This window comes from Carettochelys insculpta, chromosome 1, assembly GCF_033958435.1.
Source record: "Carettochelys insculpta isolate YL-2023 chromosome 1, ASM3395843v1, whole genome shotgun sequence".
Classification (NCBI taxonomy): domain Eukaryota; kingdom Metazoa; phylum Chordata; order Testudines; family Carettochelyidae; genus Carettochelys; species Carettochelys insculpta.
In genome coordinates this window covers 227,227,727-227,248,036 of record NC_134137.1, presented here as the reverse complement: position 1 = coordinate 227,248,036, position 20,310 = coordinate 227,227,727, and the positions used below count along the sequence as shown (strand labels likewise).

Here is a 20,310-nt window from a genome sequence, read left to right as displayed (position 1 = left end):
TGTTGTATATCACAATGTAGTGTGAATATATTATATTCTGGTACTATGTAGCACAGAATAATGGAAATATAAGGACTGGACTAGATGACCTCAAGAGGTCATTTGGTCCAGTTCCTTGTGATGAGACAGGGCCAAGTAAACCTAGACCATCCCTGACAAGTGTTTGTCTAACCTGTTCTTATAAACCTCCAATGATGGGGATTCCACAGGCTTCCTTGGAAGCCTGCTTCTGCTCTTAATTATCTTTATAGAGTTAACTCTGTTTTATCCAGTATTTGATCAGCTGGAACACTCAAATAACTGGCATAACTCCAGCAAACCCTGAACCATGACATGGCTTCTCCTTACTCTGCTGGAGAGCAGAACTGAGTGTGTGACCAATGCCCTGTTTCTTGGGGGCCAGCCCGCTCAGCACCTCCCCTCCGTCCCTCTGTGTTGTGTGTGTGTGCAGCTGGTGGGCTCCTCTGCTCTCCTTCCTGCTGTCCGCCACCCACTGTGGTTCCCAGTGTGGCATAGTCATTTCCAAGCCTTGTAAATGGCTCTATGCTGTCCCCACCAACAAGGTAAACAGGGCAGCAGCTGAGTGGGAGCTGGCAATGGGGGTGGGCAGAAGGAGCTGAACTTTCTTATTAAAAGGCCACTGATCCCTGCCATGTCTCCCCACAGCTGCTCTCTATTAATCGGAATATTTGAACATTCGGCAACCTCCTGGTCCTGGGGTTGCTGGATATGAAAGAGTTTACTGGAATTGGAAAGTTTCTCTTAATATCCATTAAGCGCTTTACTACTACTTCTGCGTTCAGTGGACATGCAGAACGATCAATCCACCTTTGTCATGAATGAATGCCTGTAAATGGTTAAACCCAGATATAGTGGGTTTCCCACTGGCAAGCAGTCAGGTGAGCCAGTGAGAAGAGAGAGGGAGGTTTTTGAATTGAAGCAGTTATCTGCTGAGAGAGTCTTCCTTTTGTGTAGGCAGAGGAGAGGGAGAGACAGGAATGGTTTAAGTCTGAATCAGACTTGGAGGATTTCAGTAAATATTCAGGCATCAAAAAATGTGTGAATACAGATATGTAAGTAGAAAGGAAATGTTTATTCAGATGTGATTGGGTTATTTGTTTATTTTGGGATTGGTACAGGACTTCTTAGGCTGGCTGATGTACTCCCTTGTACACTGTAACTTTTGAACTGAATCCCAGGGATTTTGTCTACCTGTGTTTTTGTCTACCTTGTTTTTTTCAGTTGATCTGTAGCACCTAGCAAACAAGTATGCTTTATCACATGTTCCTTTTTGTTTTATTAATAAATTACCTTTTAAAGGCAATGATTTGATTCCTGTGTCCTAGAGAAGGGTCTGTTTGTATGCCTAAGACTGAAACGTCAGCTGTCAAATTGTAGCATAATTTCTTCCTCTTTGTTTCAGGCTCTCTCCTAAGGAAGGGTTAAGAGCTTGGGGAGACATCACAAGTACGTCTGTCTGGGTTTCATAGTGGGGGTTTCTCACTTGGGTGGTGGCAGCCATCTCCCAGGGTCATGGAATCTGTGACCTTAAAATACTGCAAGCAGAAGCTTCTAAGCCAGGTATATTTAAGGTCTCCTGCGGGCCCCAACCTTCTGCACGCAAAGTGTCAGAGTGGGGATCAGCCTTGACAAAGGCGCTCTAATTTGGGAAGACAAACCAAATGCACAAATACCAAAGGAGGGATAATAGGTTTAGCAGCAGCACTGCTGAGAAGGGTCTGGGAATTGTGGTAGAAAACAACCTCAGTGTAAGTCAACAATGTGATACTGTCACAAAAACAGCAAATGCAATTTTGGGTTACATTAAACCGAGGCTTAGCATGCAGCTCACAGGAGGTCATAGTTCTGTTCTTATTGCAGCTGTTTTGGTCTCAGCTGAAGTACAATGTTCAGAGGTAAAATAAGGAGGTGCACCCCACTGTGCTGCTCCAGTAAGAGCCAGCTGCAGTCTTTGCTGGGGCATGCTTTTTAAGAGCTGGCTGGGGCGCACTGTTCAATGACTAGTGGGACATCACAGTGTAAAAAGCCACTCAGGGGAGGGGCGTGCGATGCACTGTCCCAGCAGCAGCGATTCACTGTCTCTTGCTGCTGGAGGCTGGTGCTGGCAGGTGCAAGCAGCTGAGAGGGGAAGCAGCACAGCAGGTGTGTTACAAGGGCCAGCTGAGAGTGCACTGTATGGGACCTCATGTGCTAGGCATTGCTGCCAGAGGCCCCTGGGAAAACGTCTGGGGGGGGAGTGGGGGTTCCCTACAGCTATGCTTGCACGCAGATGGCCCACAGCTCCTTCGTAGCAGGTAAGGTAACCCAGCCCCAGGTCTTTCCTCACATTCTCCCTCCTCCTGTACCCTGCCCTGACTCATACAGCTCCCACGCACACACCCAGCTCCTGCCCCAACTCTGCTGCAGGGAACATGTGCTGGAGCCCTGAGCAGGGAGGCAGCAGGGAACTCAGCCAGCCAAGAAATGAGATAACCTCTGCCATGAGGGAGGCAGAGAGATCTGTACAGAATTCTTGCACATCCATCCAGTATTCCAGATAGGAAAGCAGCCATTGCCAGGTCCCAAGAGACCGGAGATCTTGGGAGTGGGGAATGGCCCCACAAGTCCTCAGAGAATGCGTGATGCTTCTGCAAGTTCTGTACACTGACCACACAACAGCACTTCCTACACCACATGTTTACGACAAGTGCCCTGTGGGCAGGATGGGGCTCAGGCAGCTCTGTGACTGGGACATGTAGTGCCACAAGAAGAAGGTGCTACCAGTGCAAGGAAAGCCTAGTCCTGCATCTTCCCCACATACCTCTAGTCTCTGTCCTGACTACTTCACCTCCCCAACCCCTCACCCCCTATTCCTGAAGTTCCCTCATACACTACCAGCTCCCCTGCCCCAAGCTTCCCCACACCTGCATACACTCCAATGGGAATGAAACTGAATTAATAACAGAAAGTCAGAGTTATTGCTTTAATTGCATATATTTTACATTACATTACAAATCCTCTCCCGATATGAAGTATCAGTATTGTTTGGGCTTCACTCAAAAAAAGCAGTAAAATATTCAATATCTAAACAGAAACTGGGACAGCCTTCTCCACCAGTGTTCCCTGTATGCTGAGCAGTTGGATGGCCATCCCGGAGAGCATCAGGGCCGCCCAGCTGAAGGCAGAGTGTAGACAGCCATCAGCATGTGTTTCTACTGTAGGTGCACATCTACATGTGCCTCAGCACTCATAATAAAACTTATTCTGCACATAGAAAAAATTAGGGGGAACATTGTCCTCCTTCCCAGTGTCTCTGCCCTCCCTGCCCCCGGATTAGTCTGTCATGTCAGGTGCACAATTTACATTAGAAAGTAAGTGGAAAAATGCCTCCTAAGAAGATGAACATTCAGCAGACCTCAATGGGTATATTTAGACACAAATGTCAGGAAATTGAGGCTTCTCAGTCAAAAAGAATGGCAACAGATGAAGAAGCTGAAAGTTTTCCTCAGGGGAAAAATGCTGACACTTTTACACCTCTGTCATATGAGCTGCCACAAAGATTGGAGAAAATGAAACTGATGAATTGCTGGATTAATACATTGAGTCTCAACCATATCCTGCTGTATGGTCAAAAATGCAATTTGAGGAGTTCAAACATAAAAACGAGTGGCTTTTTGCTTCAGGTGGTAAACTTGGATGCACAGTAGGTCGTGACATTTGCAATTTGAAGCTGCATTCTGCAAGAGGTATTAACATCTCTAAATGGAGTCTCTTGTGAAATATCCTCATACAGAAAGAATAAGGAGATAGAGCTGTCCTCCCTTTGCAAAAAAATAAGTGAACACAAGAAGTCTGTTGCTCATGTGGAGGCTGAAAAAATTCAAGCCATGGTTAAAAAAGGAACACTCCTTAATTTGACTGCTAAAAGTAAACAATTAGCATTTGAAAGTCCTGCTCATGTATTCCATACATACAGCATACTACATTGCCAAAACAAATCGACTAGTCAGTGACCACAAGAGCCTCACTGAGCTACAGCTAATCAACAGAATTGGAACGTGGTGTTTATTTTGTAGTAGACCAGTTTATGTAGACATAACCATATTTCTGCTGAAATGAAAATATCCAAAAAATCATTGAGAATAAGTAAAACATTATTGTACTTGTCGACAAATCAACTACTGTCATTGGAAATGCGACTCTCGTCTTTTATTTGAAAGCCAGTGTAAATGGAATTATGATGCCAGTTACATTTCCTCTGGGCTTAATTGAGCTGCAAAGCGTAACATGAGAAGCCATCAAAGGGGAAATTTTTAAAATGCTTGCTGCATTCTGGGTTTGCTAAAAGCTATTAATCAAAGTGTGTTTGTAGTGACAGTGCTAATGTGATGTTGGGAGTCAAAGCTGGTGTTGGAAAACTACTGAAAATGGACTTTCCTAACATGATATTATGCCATTGTCTCAACCATAGACTGGGACTTACTGTTGATGAAGCTTTAGCGGTCACTGGAGTTAAAAATGACCTTAAGGCTTTTTTGGCTGCATTACAATAAACCCTCCATTTTATGGACCCTGATTTAGCAGATTTCGGGAACAATGGACTATCCTGTCGTTCCCGAAGTCTGCCTAGGTCCACTGGAGCTGGATGTGCTGGACCCAGGTGGATGTGCTGACAGAACTGAAGTACTTGTCTGAAATGTTAATAAGCACAAATGATGATTCCCAAAGCAGACACCCTAATAAAAATATACATCAAGAGAACAAAAGACTGAAAACAGACCTAGGAGTTCATTCTGAACAAGACCAGACGGCTGAACAATCCATGATGTTCAAAAACAACAAATCAAACAGCGCTAGAAAAAGCCCCAGAATCAGCTCATCTCAATTCATCCAAGCAGTCACTGGCCACATGAGAACAAAACTATTCACAATTGCCTCAGACAAAGCTGATCAAAGGACATGTGAAGAAAAGGCTTATTCTTGTAATAACTTAATTAACAATTTGTCAGCTTTGAATCCTGAAACTTGGCAAGAGAATCCAGGAATCTCTATTTTGGAGAAAAGGAAGTAAGGGGACTGGCTGATCAACTGAGAATAAATCGAAAGGAAACAAACTTGGGATTTGTGGAATTCAGCGCTTGTGGAGGAAAAATGTTCCCAAGAGACTTAAAAAACCCTCATTCTTGCAGTAGACACCCTTGCTGCAAGCAACACTGATTTCAAAAGGGGATTCAGTATGATGAATAACATAATTACAGTAAAACGGACTGCTCTTACCACTTGTCATGTAGCAGATTTGCTGTTCATTTCATGTGTGGGACCTCTTCATGCTTAATGGAATCCTATGCAATATGTGAAAATGTGGTTTGGAAAAGGCCAACATAAAATGCCTTCAACTCAAGGCATGGCATGACAACAGGGACAGCAGTGAGACCAGCTGTAGGGGCTAATGTGGGAATTTCTATATGGTTATTTCAGGTTTTTATTCCAGATTATTGGTAGTATCTTTAAATATCAAAATCATGCAAAGGGAACTATGAAGTTAAGTGTCTAGGAGTAAAGGTGCAAATATATCTCATAGAGCTAGAAGAGACCTTGAGAGATCTTCAAGTTCAACCCCCTTCCCTCAGCAGCATCAAGCATCATCCCAGACAGTTATTTGCCCTAAGCCTGAGTGGCTTTCTCCAGGATTGAACTCACAAAGCCAATGCTCAAACCACTAAGCTAGCTCTCCAGTAACTTTAAAAGTTTTAAGTTACTTTCACCCCTTGACTATGTCCAATTTTGGTTACCAATTTGTAGAAATGACATAGAAAAACTGGAAAGAATCAGAACTGAGCAACAAAGATAATCAAAGGAGTGGAATGCAAATCTTGTGTGCAAAGGGGTAAAATACTAGATATGTTTAGTTTGGAAAAGAGGTTAAGGGGCAATATGATAGCACTCTTCAGACACTAGAAGAGTGTCAAAAATGGAGAAAAGTTCTCTTTTGCCACAGGGCAGGACAAGAGGCAATGGGTTCAAACTACAACAAAGCAGATTTAGGTTAAATCTCAGGAAAAACTTCCTGACTGTAAGAATAGTAGGACAATGGAACAGACTGCCTTAGGAGGTTGTGGAAGCTTCCTTGCAATAGGTTTTCAAAAGGAGGCTGAATAGCTGCCTGTCTTGGATGGCTTAGGGGCAACAATGTAGCACTTTGTCAGAGGGCTACATTAAATTATACTTAAGGCCCCTTCTAACCCTCTGATTTTTCTGTCTTACAGATGGAGAAACAGGGGCACAGATAGGTGAAATGAATTACCTAAGATCACACTAAAAATCGGTGGAAGGGCTTGGAATAGGACTCAAATAATTCAGTGCCTTAACTGCAAGTCCATTCTTCCCCTTTCTCTCATACTATAGAGATACTGATTTATTGTCATAATTTACAAAACTCCAAATGATAGACATGAAAGAACTGCTAATGTAGTTCCGAAATCTGCCCTGAGAACATAGTGACCTATGAGGCCCTTGCCAGGGGACAGTGCAGTCCCCTGCTATCACAGAGAGCCCTATCATATAATCTTGTTAATCAATGCGCCAAGCTCTGTGTTAAAACTAGTTAGGTTGTTTGTCCCACTGCTGTTATTGGCATGCTTTTCCAGAACTTCCCCCATGGTGCTAGCAGCCTTCTAATTTCCAGGCTAAATTTATTCATGGCCAGTTTATACCCATCTTGCCAACAGTGCCATTTCCTTTAAACATATATAATTGAATTATACTACATTTACTTCAATTATATTAAAGGAAAACTTGGAAGAATAATTGAGGTGATTTTGTACTTTCACATTCTCTTCCACATCCACATTTGCTGCCCCCATACATCCTCTGCTGACTGCCTATTTGCTTGCTGGTCTTTAGAGTGTGAGCTCTTCATTACAGGGAATGATCTTTCTGTGTTTTGGGGAAACGCCTAACACAATAAATGCTACTGGAAGCATAATCATGCTGAGATTCTGTGAGTGTTTAGAAATGTAAAGTAACAAAAAAGGAGGTTGGATGGCAAAGGACTTTCGGGAATGGGAGCCTTTTACTTTTATATCACCAGCCAAATCCAGCACATGCTGGCAGAGACTGAATTCCATTTTCATCAGATGATAGTCACTTGTCAGATGAGATTAAATAAACTCTCAGTCTTCAGAGATAGGTGTCTACCTCAAATCCGAAGTTAATTGTTTCCCTGATTGATAGTCCGAGCAGCAGCCAAAGGCAGAAGAAAGTATAGATTTTTCAACACAAGAATTTTAAACCAGATCAAACCAAGTTAATAGTGTTTGAAAACACTTGTGTAAATACACCATAATCCATCACTATTCACTCACTTCACTTTTATTGCAAACTTGAGTCCTTTTGCAAAGTAGACTAGGTTTGCTTCAAGTCAAAGTAGTTTGGCCTACTGCTTGTATGGCTGCAACTGCTGTATAACACACTTTGCATGCTTCCAACAGCTATCTCATAGTGCTTTGCAGGTTGACAACCCTCTGTCCCCCTTTAAAATCTTGCATAAAGCCAGATTTTGCCCATTAACTCCTGATCCAAGTCTGTTGCTCTGATAATATGACCATGCTAGTGCTTCAGAAGTTCCACAGCATGCCTCACACTGAAACCCTCAGTCTCATTGCCAACTGGAAAGTGTCAGTTCAGGAAGCTCTGTGGCTAAGCCCCTATTGTAAAGACCTTTATGTGACATAGCAAAACTGACATTGACAAGGAGTCATGACTGGGACATTGCTGAATAAAAGGCAAGCAGCTCAGGAGAAAACACAATGCAGTGAGGGACAAAAGGAGGCAACCCAGTAGGGATCATGTGTCCTTTCCGTGTCTGAGGAACTCCTTCAGCAGTGAAACATCCCAAAGCTCTTCTTACAGCACTGCTACCTGAACCATTTATTGATCATCAAGTCAAACCTTTGCTTTCTGCCTCGAGGGAGAGGTGGAATCCCACTGAAGATCACCCGAGCCTCCATTTCTTCAAGAGTCTTCCCTAGCATGGTTTAGTGTCTTGTGATCCATTCTGTAGACAATCTAGCCATATCATTTTTTTTCCACATGAAGGACAATCAATGGATTCTTTCCAGCTCCCATTAGGATCCTTTTCAGCATCAGGTCCATATCCTGTATCTTAACCCCAGTAGACAGCATACCCTTATTTTGTCTGGATGAGCTCTGGTAATAGGCCTGTTTGTTTTTCTTGACAGAGATTCACCAACCATTTAGATCTGCTTCTTCTTGTGTTGGTGCAGTTCCCTAGGGTTGCCTTTTCTGATCTTTCTGGCTGGAAGGCCTCTTGTTTGTTTTTTGTTTTTTCATTGAACCTTGCAATCCTCTGTGAGTTATCCTCTATCCCAGGAGATACTGGTACACTTCTGCTGCAGCCGTATAATCAGTTTTGCACAGATCTCAAATAGGATGGCTCTCCCCATCCTGAAGTTCTCTTTTTACTCTGTTTGTTCAGTGTCTGCAAAGCAATTCTCTTGCACCAATCCACACTGGTATCCCAGCCCCGTGCATGGCACTGACTATTCTGGAGCTCATCCAAGAACTGGTTCTTGGGTTCAAGAAGCCCAGCACAACCTTTGTTCTCCTCATCAACCTGCTGCCACCACTTCGGAATGTTCTGTTGCATCTGCTTTAAAACAGTTACCTGCCCCAGCATCCTCTGCATGGGATAAAGTACAGTTCTGAAATAGTTTGGCTTTGAATGCTGTCATACAGTCTAGGCACATTCCATCTGTTCACTTTGGTCACCATAGCAGTGTGGAGCATTGTTGGGTTCATGTTGGCCACCAGCAATTCAAAAGTGATGCAAACCCACACAAAGGAAGGAAGTATGGCAGTGGAAACTTGAGAGCTGTTTAAAAAACTTGAACCCACCCGGCTTTCTACAATTCACCGAGAAAACAATTCCAGGATGCACTGTGCTTAGCAGTGAAGCAAGTAACTGTAGGATATTCCCCAAAATGCAACACCCTTCATTTGCAGCAACCTACTGCCTTGTGGTTGACAATTGGAGGTGTTCCAGATGCACACTATTGGTATGATCTCTGTACTACATCTTATCTAACACACAACAAAATACTTCAGACTAAATCTTCCAGGCATGTATATCATGTATGATATATGTCCCCAGTTCAGAAGATGGGTCTGCCAGGGCAGAGATAAGACACAATGGTTGCACTGCTGCTATGTCTGTTGTATGCATAGCCACATGGTCTAAACTCAGCTATCATGGTGGTATCTTGGACAGCAATGCAGTTACAGGCATTGAATAAAAATATTAAAGTTTTCATTACAAAAAATGGAGACCCTGCACTGCTAAATTCCACTGATGTTGATTTGCAATTTTAAATTCTTTTTTGACTCCTTAGCCAAGGTTAATCCCCTGCCAATGTTGCTTTCAAATTCTGCCAGACAGCCTTCAGAATTACCTCATCGTGAGTCACATCTCAAATAAACGTTATTGACATGTTCACAAATCAGAATCCTCTGATTAATGAAAGTAAAAATCCATCATAAGGGTTTTGGCTTCAGGTAGAGTCATTCCTAAAAGCTTTACTTTGATAGATATGCAAAAACTGAGTACAGCTTGGCTTTCCGCTAGCTGAATTAAACGCAGCTGTAAACATCCATAGTTTGCCCCTTCCAGGATAAAAGGTTATAATGCCAATTTATACGAGCTGCCATTCTGGGCGATAGATATAGTGCTATGATCTTATTTCTATTGATCTAACTCCACTAAATTCAGTGAAATATATTGGGCAGATTCCAGTCTCACTTATATCAGGTAAACCCAAAGTAACTCAGAAGCTATATCTAGATTACAGTGATTTGTCAACAGAAGTTTTTGTCGGACGATATCTTCTGACAAAATTTCTGTCGACAGATTGCAGCCAAATTACCAAGCAGATTGCAAGAGCAATCCTCTGTGTTGACAGACAGTGGGTGGACCGCCCAGATGCTCTCTCAACAAAACAGCCAACTGGAAGCACAGCAGACAAGACTGTCTGGTGTCCCAGCAGCCCTGTCTGTTGACAGAGGGTTCCCCGGATCATCTAAACCAGCTTTCTATTGACAGAGCTCTGTCGACAGAGGCATTATGTCTTGTTGGGAGGGGGATAAGACTGTTGACAAAAGTACTGGATTCTATTGATTTACTGTCCACAGAACACCTTGGGAATCTGGACGCTCCCTGGGTTTTGTTGACCAAACCCTCTAGTGTAGACATAGTGTAAAGAATGGAGATACTTATCCCTTTATACTACTGTAACAGACACAGAATCTGGCTCGGGGTAGCCAACACGTGGTCCGCAGGCCAGAATCTGTCCTGTGGAGCCCTTTCATCTGGCCCATGGAGCTGGCAGTGGCACCATTTTGAAAGCCGGCTGTGGGATGAGTGGTCAGTAGCCTTTGGCTCTGGAGACTCATGTGGCTCTATAAGGAGCCATTTGCAGCTCCAGACACTGCCGCCACTGACTCCTTCTCTGGCTCCCTGCCTTGCTGCACTGAAATAATGGAACTCAATTTAATTGGTTTAACATCTGGTAGGAGGGATGCAGACGTTAAACCAATTAAATTCAGCCTCATTATTTCACTGTGGCAGCACAGGAAGTGGCTTGCGCTGTATGTTGGGAAAAGGAGTAGGAGGGCTGGGGGGAGCCGCATAGCCATGCTGAGGAGGAGGTGGCAGCCCAGCGAAGGTGCAGCAGGGGGCAGCAGTGGCAGCGAATGGAGCTCCTGTGTGAGGTGGGGGGCAGTTTGGGGCTGAGAGGGGTTAAGCCTGGGGGTGGGGAAAGTAGTTTGAAATACACGTGTTACTTTTTTACAATATAAAATGTTAATTGAACAATGATTCTTGAAAAATGTGCACGTGGAGAAAATTAGATCCACCCATTTTATTGCAAAGTGACTTGTTAGATGTTTTATGCAATTAAGCCTGTGAGCGGGGGTTTGGGGGATGGGAGGGGTTAAGCCTGGGAGTGGGGAGGGGATCAGTATGGGGGTGAGAGGGGTTAAACCTGGGGACAAGGGGGTGGGTTTGGGGCTACTTTGTGTTTGGTGTCTGGAACAAGTAAAAAATTGCAATGTGTCCCCCAGTGAAAAAAGGCTAGCTACCCAAATCTAGCTCAGGGATTCACCAAAGGCAAGTCATGCCTGACCAATCTGTTTAGCTTCTGTGATGACGTAGCAAGCTCTGTGGACATGGGGAAGTCAGTGGCTGTGATATACCTTGACTTCAGCAACACTTTTGATACAGTCCCCACAACATTCTTGCCCATAAGTTAAGTATGGATTGGATACATGGACAATAAGATGGATAGAAAGCTGGCTTGACAGTCAGGCCCAAAGGGTAGTGGTCAGTGGCTCAATATCTGGATGGCGGCTGGTTTCAAGTGGAGTGCCCCAAGGCTTGTTTCTGGGGCCAGTGTTGTTCAACAACTTTATTAATGAACTGGATGAGGGACTGGATTGCACCCTCACCAAGTTTGCAGATGACATGAAGCTAGGGGGAGCGGTAGATATGTTGGAGGGTAGAGATCATATCTAGAGTGACCTGGATAAATTGGAGGATTGGGCAAAAAGAAATCTGATGTGGTTCAACAAGGAGAAGTGTAGAATCCTGCACTTGGGATGGAAGAATCCCAAGCATTATAATAGGTTGGGGACCAACTGACTAAGCAGCAGTACAGTGGAAAGGGATCTAGGAATTATGATGGATGAAAGGCTGGATATGAGTAAACAGTGTGCCCCTGTAGCCAACCAAGCTAACAGCACATTGGAGTGCATTAGGAGGAGCATTTCAAGCAGATCTAGAGAAGTTGTTGTTCCCCTCTATTCGGCACTGGTGAGGCTACATCTGGAGTATTATGTCCAGTTTTGGACCCCCCAGTATAGAATGGATGTAGATGTGCTGGAGCAGATTCAGCAGAGGGCAACTAAAATGAGTAAGGGACCAGAGCACATGACCTAAGAGGAGAGTTTGAGGGATTTGGGCTTATTTAGTTTGCAGAAGAGAAGATTGAGGGGTGATTTAATAGCAGGCTTCAACTTCCTGAAGGGGAGCGCTTAAGAGGGTGAAGAGAAAATGTTCTGAGTGGTGACAGACAGCCGAAAAAGGAGCAATGGTCTGAAGTTTCAGAAGGAGAGGAGCAGGTTGGAGATGAGGAAAAACTACTTCACCAGGAGGGTGGTGAAGCTCTGGAATGCATTGCCTAGAGAGGTAGTAGAATCTCCATTCCTAGAGGTTTTTAAGTCCCAGTTTGACAAAGTCCTGGCTGGGATGACTTAGTTGGGGTTGACCCTGCTTGAATCAGGGGGCTGGACTCAATGACCTCCTGAGGTCTCTTCCAGCCCTATGATTCTATGATTTACCATTAAAATCTTTCCTATAGTACTTGGAATAATAATAAGAAAATCAACACAATCTTACATTTATATAGTGCCTTTCATCTCATTGGATCCTAAAACATTTCACAGTCTGCAAAGTAATCAATACATGGTCTGCTTCTCATTGACCTTTAAAGCCTACTGTTCCCCATCCTATGTTACTTCTGAGTGGCTGGGAACCTGGGATCAAGAAATGGAAGCACACATAGTACCAGGAGATAAGAAATGCAGTGCTGGAGTCAGTGAAAGGAGGGTGAGGGTGTTGGAGGACATGACTGAATGGTGAGAGCAACGTTTCTGATCTGATGTAGTTTCACAGGGCAAGTCTCTTCCCATAGAAAATCATCTGATGGTTTCAGGAACAGGTGTCTGGGCTATGTGATGTCGAAGTCTAGGTCTAAATTATGGGGAGAACCAATTTAAGATACACAACTCCACCTATTGTGTAGCTGGAGTCAACGTATCCTAAATTGATTTTTCCTGCCATCCCCACAGCAGAAAGTCAACAGGAGAAATCAGCGTCAACAGTGAAGCCCTGATGGTTAGATTTAGCCTGGCCCCACTAGGGCTGCGTCTATACTAGCGAGTTCTTTTGAAAGAAGGGGTCTCTTTCAAAAGATCCCACAGAGCATCTACACACAAAAAGTGTTCTTTAGTGTAACCCTTCTGCTGGAAGGAGTTGGCAGCAACCAGGGCCGGGTGCAACATCTGGGGGTTACTTTTCATCCATCTCACACAGAACTGGCTCAAGCCCCCACCAAGTAGCCTGGGAACTTCACACACCCCTGGGCGCCTCAGAGAGGCAATGCTTTCCCACTTGCAAGCACAAAGTCTGAGTGCAGAAAAGAACTTTTAATAAAAGAGGCAGAAAGGTCAATTAGCATAAGCTTGGAAAATACCACACCCAGAGTTCATAACCAATCCTCAAGTAAATGTCCCAGGTCAAATACCACACCCAGAATTCATAACCAATCCTCAAGTAAATGTCCCAGCTCAAATACATTGAGCAATGTCCTTGGCTTCTCAGGCTCACCAGTCCAATACTGTAAACAGCAAATCCACACACCCAGCTTTCTCTGCACCCCCAATTCAAATGCCCCACTTGCAACTTGGTCCAGTCCATGTGGGCACTGACACCTCGCACTGATGCATTCCCTCATGGAGCCTGAGACAATGCCACCTTTGCACTGGTCCAGCATTCTGCTTGCTCCTACCAGCTGTCCACTGCTGTGGGTTTGGCCTGAGGCAAAGCCCTGTGATTTCAGCTCTTAGTGGCCTTAGCTGCCACCCTGTGATTTCAGCTCACAGCATCTACCAAAGTAGAGTCTCATACAGGATACAAACACTAGTATCCAGTTCTATCTTTTAACACATGGGGAAGGCTAGTCAAACCCAGCTTATAACTATATGGCCAACACTTAGGCAGGGCCAAGGCACTCAGCTAGCTAGTTCAACCCATATTTCTCCCCTTCTGCTTTACAGTGCTTTAAACCAGGGGAGCCCTGTGTAATCCATGTATTATGCAGTTATGATGACCTGCCCTGTCCCCCACAATGACTTGGAGCATTGGTGAGATTTCACAATTCTTATACTGAATGTTAGCATAAATTGTGATTTTACAACAATGTGTTTATAAGAGACAAAATTTCATTGCTTCCATGCTACCCATCAGGCTTTGTTTGCAAGGTATCACATATGCACACCTTTGCATTCTCATGCAATTAATCTCTGGAGGTATGTTCCTCCCAGCATTGAGTTCCTGCTGGCACATTCCTTACATTAGAAAGTAAATGCAGTACTCCTTTCAAAAGCGCTCTTCCTTTCCTGTTTCAGGAGGAGTGCCCCCTTTCAAGTAGATGCTCTGCAGGCCCTTCCTTTCAAAAGAGCAGTCCTCCTGGGGCCTGGTTTTTCGATCCCTGGCCTGTTCTTTTAAAAGAGTGGGGGAGGGGATGCTCTCTTTTGAAAGAGCAGATCATTTTTTTGATCTGCTTTTTTGTGTGCGGATGCACTCTTTTGAAAGAAGTTCTTTTGGAAGAGATCTTCTGGACAGGCTTCTTTTGAAAGTTATCTGTAGTGTTTGAAAGTTCTCTGTAGCCTAGATGTGATAAACTTGACGCCAGAAAATCAACCACCACCACATTGATCTTCCAGTGAGTGTAGATGTACACTTACGTCAGTAGCAATAGAGGCTGTATTGCTGTGGACTTTAGGAAGGATGGGCTTGTGATTAAGACACCAAACTAAGAGTTTGGACTCATGTCCCAGTTCCCAGTGTGATATTAGGTGGCGTAGTTTAAGCTATTCTTCCCATCTTTGGGACATCTTGCTATAGGTATGAATGTATGACATTCAAGTAACTCTGATGATATGCCACTGTGAGAAAAACAGAAGCTGAAGAGATACAATCTTATTAACAGTGCTATGTGATGCACTGCAAAATCTAGGAGTAGAGGGGCAGAAGTGGGGGAAGCCAAGAATTAGATTAAGCCAAGTATGCAAATGAGCCCAAGAGGAATTTTCACAACAATCTTCAAAGAGAGGCTGCTGAACAGTCTTTTATATTCAAATTCGACACATTAACATGTGGTTTGAACCGAGATTGGAATTTTCTGGGTCACTATAGGGGCTCATTTGCATACTTGGCTTTATCTAATTCTTGGCTTCCCCTCCTCTTCTGCCCCTCTACTCTCTGATTTGCTCACCTTGATCATTTATTTTCTGATTTGTCCAGCTTGATTACTGTTTTTGGTTCTCTGTCCCTTAAATATTGAGTCTGTTCTGGTGTGGATATGGTCTGAAAAAGTGGGTCTGTCCCATGAAAGCTCACCTAATAAATTATTTTGTTAATCTTTAAAGTGCTACTTGACTGCTTTTTTGTTTTGATAGTATATAAACTAGCACGGCTTTCTCTCTGTTACTATGCAAAATCTAAAAACAGTATCTTTGCTTCAGTCCTCTGTAGATTACCTTAATGACAAAACCTCATCTGTCTTGAAGGAGTCTGTTTCCTAGTGGGAAACTTTTAAAAAAGATACTACTTGTTTCAGGGGAAGGGAAGAAACAAGGTGTGCCAGGGACACATTCCTTGACACTGAAGGTGAAGAGATGATGCACTGCAGCCTATTATATTAATTCTTCCTAAGGTACTTCTTTGAGTCACCTTTGTTTTATTCCAAGCAGGCTTCTAATTATAAAATAGTGTTATTCATTAAAAGCTCAAGATTTCAAGCATAAATATTCAAAAACCAGGTACAAAGTAGTGCAAAACTGACAATGCAAGTAAAATAGAAAAAGCAAAGGCAGTTTTTCTGAAGCAGATTCCAACAGCTCCACCTAGTGGAAAACATTGTAATAACATCAGTGTGAAAGGAGTTACAGATCTTGCTGTTTCCCTTGCCAATCAGGCGCTTACTCCTATTTGTTCTGTCCCTGACCTTCTTAGAATCCAGACATTGCTTATGGTACAGACTGGCTGCTGTATGCTGCCCTTGAAATTAAAGGTTTAAAAAGAAGCTGAGCTATTCCTCCTTCAGTTTCTGTCTTTGTTGCTTAAAAGTACAAAAACCAAACATCTGTATCTCCTGATGCAGCAGCCACACTCTGTGTGTGTGTGCGTGTGTGCGCGCGCATATGCATGCATGCGCACACTGTGAGTATATATCTGTAGTGATTTTGTTACTAGCTTGGGACACTCATTTGACTTCTTTACCACAAACACATGACTTTCACTCAAACGACTCAATTAACCAAGTATGTGCATACAGTTCTACCATGCTTCCTGGCTGTAGTGCATTCTGGGAAAATCTGGGTAGCTCTGCCAGGGCTGTCTTGGACTTGCTGAAGCCAAAACCCAAGTCCCACTGCCCATAGCTGAAATCCACGTGCTTTTGCCCTGGTGACAGGACTCAAGTTGAAGCCCTCAACCTGGGGATGAAGCCCTTGGTCTTTGACTCTGTCCCTCCCACCCAGGCCGACTGGGCAAGACCAGGCTTTGTCCTCCCTCCCGCCACCTGACCTCCCCTGGAGTCATGTCGAGATTTTTGTTGTCAGAAGAGAACTGTGGTGCAATGACAATTGAGAACCCCTAAATTAGATACAATCTTAGTTGAATGAAGCCTTAAACCAAATCATAGACTTTCATACCATCGCTGTTGGTGAATACACACAAGCAATTGGAAGGTGGTAAGGTGATAGGGAACAGCCAGCATGGTTTTGTTAAAAACAGATCATGTCAAACCAATCTAATAGCTTTCTTTGATAGAATAACGAGCCTTGTGGATAAGGGAGAAGCGGTGGATGTGATATACCTAGACTTCAGTAAAGCATTTGACACGGTCTCACATAATATACTTATCAATAAACTACTCAAATACAACTTAGATGGGGCTACTATAAGGTGGGTGAACAACTGGCTGGATAACCATACCCAGAGAGTAGTTATTAATGGCTTTCAATCCTGCTGGAAAAGTATAACTAGTGGGGTTCCACGGGGGTCTGTTTTAGGACCGGTTCTGTTCAATATCTTCATTAACAATTTAGATATTGACATAGAAAGTACACTTATTAAGTTTGCAGATGATACCAAGCTGGGAGGGGTTGCAACTTCTTTGGAGGATAGGGTCATAATTCAAAAGCATCTGGATAAACTGGAGAAATGGGCTGAGGTAAACAGGATGAAGTTTAATAAGGTCAAATGCAAAGTGCTCCACTTAGGAAGGAACAATCAGTGTCACACATACAGAATGGGAAAGGACTGCCTAGGAATGAGTACAGCAGGAAGGGATCTAGGGGTTATAGTGGACCACAAGCTAAATATGAGTCAACAGTGTGATGCTGTTGCGAAAAAGGCAAACATGATTCTAGGATGCATTAACAGGTGTGTTGTGAACAAGACACGAGAAGTCATTCTCCCGCTCTACTCTGCGCTGGTTAGACCTCAGCTGGAGTATTGTGTCCAGTTCTGGGCACCGCAGTTGAGGAAGGATGTGGAGAAATTGGAGAGGGTCCAGAGGAGAGCAACGAAAATGATCAAAGGTCTAGAGAACATGACCTATGAGGAAAGGCTGAGGGAGTTGGGCTTGTTTAGTTTGGAAAAGAGAAGATTGAGGGGGGACATGATAGCAATTTTCAGGTATCTAAAAGGGTGTCATAAGGCAGAGGGAGGGAACTTGTTCTTCCTTGCCTCTGAGGATAGAACGAGAGGCAATGGACTTAAATTGCAGCAGGGGTGGTTCAGGTTGCACATTAGGAAAAAGTTCCTAACTGTCAGGGTGATCAAACACTGGAACGAATTGCCAAGGGAGGTGGTAGAATCTCCATCACTGGAGATATTTAAGAAGAGGGTAGATAGATGGCTTTCAGGGATGGTCTAGAAAGTGCTTGGTCTTGCCATGAGGGCAGGGGGCTGGACTCGATGGCCTCTCGAGGTCCCTTCCAGTCCTATGATTCTATGATTTTTTCGTCAGAGAGAAGCATGTGGTGCTGTATCGAAAACTCTTTGTCCCAGTAAAGCCAGTTCATGTGCCTGCCACAAAGCTATTGCTGTGTGCTGTATTAGACATGTTACTTATCAAACTGGCCTTAGGAGGTGGTGGCATTGTTTTGCCAACACCACCTAAAATAACCTTCGCCAAAAGGGGAAGGCTGGAGACAGGTCAGAAATTCATAGCATATAAGGTTGGACAAGACCATTGTGAGATGACCTGCTCTGACATCTTATATAGAACAGGCCACAGAACTTCCCTGAAGTAATTCCCAGACAGATCTTTTAAGTAAAAAATATCAGATTTTGATTTAAAAATTATCAGTGATGGAGAATCCACCATGACCACTGGCAAATTTTGCCAGTGGTTAATTACTATCACTGTTAAAAATGTATGCTTTTTTCCTGTTTGAGTTTATCTATGTTCAGCATCCAGCCATTGGATTATATTATTTCTTTCACTGACCCCCTTATAAAATATTTGTTTTCCATGTAGGTACTTACAGACAAGTTAACCTTTAACTTTCTTTTTATTATACTAACTAAATTTAGCTAATTAAGTCTATCACTATAAGGCATGTTTTCTAATCCTTTAATCATTCTTGTGGCCCTTCTCTAAACTCTCTCTAGTTTAACTACATCCTTCTTGAATTGTGGATACCAGAACATGACAAAGTACTCCAGTTGCAGTCATACAACAGCCAAATACAGAGCTAAAATAATCTTTCTGCTCCTCAAGATTCCCATGTCTATGCATGCCAGGATTGCATTAGCTCTTTTGATCACACTCACACTGGAAGCTCATGTTTTAGCTCATTGTCCATCACAACCCCCAAATCTTTTTCAGAGCCACAGGATAGAGTCTTCCATTCTGGAAGCATGACCTACATTTTTTGATGTATACATGTACATTTTTGATGTACCCCTTTACATTCCATATTGTTTGTTTCTACCTACCTTAGCAAGCTATGCAGGTTGCTTTGAATCAGTGAACTGCCTTCTTCATTATTTACCACACCACTGATTTTTGTGTCATATCCAAACTTTGTCCGCCATGATTTTGTTTTCTTCCAGGTCATTGGTGAAAATAATAAATAGCACAGGGCCAAGAACTGATCCCTGTTGATCGCCTGCTGTTAACAGACCTGCACGATGATAATTTCCTGTTTACATTACATTTTGAGATCTGTCAGTAAGGCAGTTTTTAAATCTATTTAACATGTTAATTTTATATCACTCTAGTTATTTAAATCAGGATGTCATATGGTAGCAATTCAAACACCTTGCAGAACTTTTCATGTCTTCAGTCAGTTCTGTTACTTCATCAGCCAAACTTGTGATTTCAAGAAAAGCAACTTAGTTTCTCCATAAAGCCATAGTGGTTTGCATTAATTACATTGCCTTCCCTTCATTATTAATTGAATCCTGTGTAAGCCACTCTATTATCTTCCCTGTGATCGATGTGAGGGTGACATGCCCATAGTTTCCCACATATCCTGTTTAAATTCTTTTATAATTGGCACCACATTAATTTTCTTTCAGAGTTCTGGAATTTCTGCAGTACTCCCAGACTTAGTGAAGATCCCAGTGTCAACTCTCCAGACAGCTTTTTGAAAACTCTTGAATGGAAGTTATGTGAACTTTCTGATTGAAAAATATCTAACTTCAGTAATATCTATTCACTATGCTCATAGATATAAGTGGAACGGAAAGAGTGTCATCCTCATATGATGAGGCTACATCATCTTTTTTTCCCCAAGTACTGAATAAAAATATTTATTGGACTTTTCAATCTTTTCTGCATTATTATTGTTGAAGTTCTTTTTGTTCCTAATATATTTTAGAAACTCTTTCATATTGATAAGATCTTCTTATAACAATTGACAAGGTCATTAACAAGTCAAGAAGCTTTCCTGAACAAACACACACCATTTGCTTTCAGTTCCTATCTGTATTGAACTCATACTTTCCCTACGGACTTTTACCAGTCAGGAGAGACAAGGGTGATTGATGGATCCTTCAGACGAATGGGCTGAATGCTAAAATGCTCACATCACCACCACTTATCAGGAAGGGAGTCAATATCTTTCATCAGCCTTTATGAATCAGTTCATGGTATCAGTAACGCTCCAGCAAAAAGAGAAGTAGGGCAAAAGGTATTGGGCTAGAACATAACCTTTCCAGTCTCCACACATTTCTGTCTGATTGCACAATATATAATGCTATTTTAATTCATTCCCCAGGTAAATATAATCCACACAGTGTTAAGAACAATAGCCTCTAAATATCTTTGTCATGTACTTCTTTTAAGATAATTTCTTCATGGGCTAAATTAGCATAAGCTGGGGAGTAATGAGCAGTTCAATCATTATCATAAACACCAGGCCCCACATAAACCTATA

At 42.9% G+C, this 20,310-nt stretch overlaps 1 protein-coding gene and 2 pseudogenes across 4 annotated transcripts in view; all 3 read left to right on the top strand.

Annotated features, from left to right (window-relative positions):
• The window catches only part of HGD (homogentisate 1,2-dioxygenase), a 77,541-nt gene extending 57,866 nt beyond the window's left edge, over positions 1-19,675 (top strand). For all 4 annotated transcript variants that reach the window (XR_012646346.1, XR_012646343.1, XR_012646342.1 and 1 more), the window contains one exon: positions 19,451-19,675. The gene's annotated coding sequence lies outside the window, so the exon portion shown is untranslated. The remainder of the gene's footprint in view (positions 1-19,450) is intronic.
• Positions 1,534-4,553, top strand: LOC142011944 (E3 SUMO-protein ligase KIAA1586-like; annotated as a pseudogene).
• LOC142011829 (E3 SUMO-protein ligase KIAA1586-like) lies at positions 4,646-5,413 on the top strand (annotated as a pseudogene).
• Positions 19,676-20,310: the final 635 nt, after the last annotated feature.